The 638-nt window shown below is 67.7% G+C and overlaps 1 protein-coding gene across 1 annotated transcript in view; it reads right to left on the minus strand.

Moving 5' to 3' along the window:
- The window catches only part of LOC104537696 (plasma membrane calcium-transporting ATPase 1-like), a 22555-nt gene that overhangs the window by 19193 nt on the left and 2724 nt on the right, over positions 1-638 (minus strand). The window lies entirely within an intron of this gene.

Consider the following 638-nt stretch of genomic DNA (forward strand, 5'->3'; position numbering starts at 1 on the left):
GGTGCGGGCGAGGAAAGGGGCAGGACAGCCCCGGGGTGGAAATAGGGCAGCAAAAGGGGGGCTGATGCCCTGCAGCAGGGGACTGCGAGCACAGCAGCCATCCCGGGCAGGGGCCAGCGATGGGAGGTGGCAACTTGCCCCAGTCATCCTCTGCATTAGAGCCAGGAAAAAGGTGATGGGATCCGGGGCAAGAGCAGCCCCCCCTGCCCAGCACCACCTTAATGGAGCCCTGCACTGAGCCCCCCTGCTCTCCACCTTAAGATGGCCCACGGGGCTGCTGCCAGCTCCCAAAATGCTGCGGGCAGGCGGCTGTAACCACAGCCCTGGGCACGTCCCGGTGCCTGGAGCAGCCTGGCAGCGATGCTCCGCTGCATCCCAGCCGGGAGGACGCAGCAGGATGGACCCCATTCCCCTCCCCGCCTCCACGCATCCCCTTTTCTGCTGCAACCACACCCCAGGGCTGCAGGGAGGGGACGTCCCCACCCCACGCAGCCGTGACCGGGATCTCCCAGCTCCGAGGCCTCCCCGAGCCCAACCCATGCGCGAACGCTTCTCGCCTGGCGGGACGGATGGAAAATATGGCTCAAGCACCGCCGTTTGACTCACGCCAAGGCCGCGGCGTGTGCCGCAGGCGGGCG

Source organism: Mesitornis unicolor, unplaced genomic scaffold, assembly GCF_000695765.1.
Source record: "Mesitornis unicolor isolate BGI_N332 unplaced genomic scaffold, ASM69576v1 scaffold32663, whole genome shotgun sequence".
NCBI lineage: Eukaryota > Metazoa > Chordata > Aves > Mesitornithiformes > Mesitornithidae > Mesitornis > Mesitornis unicolor.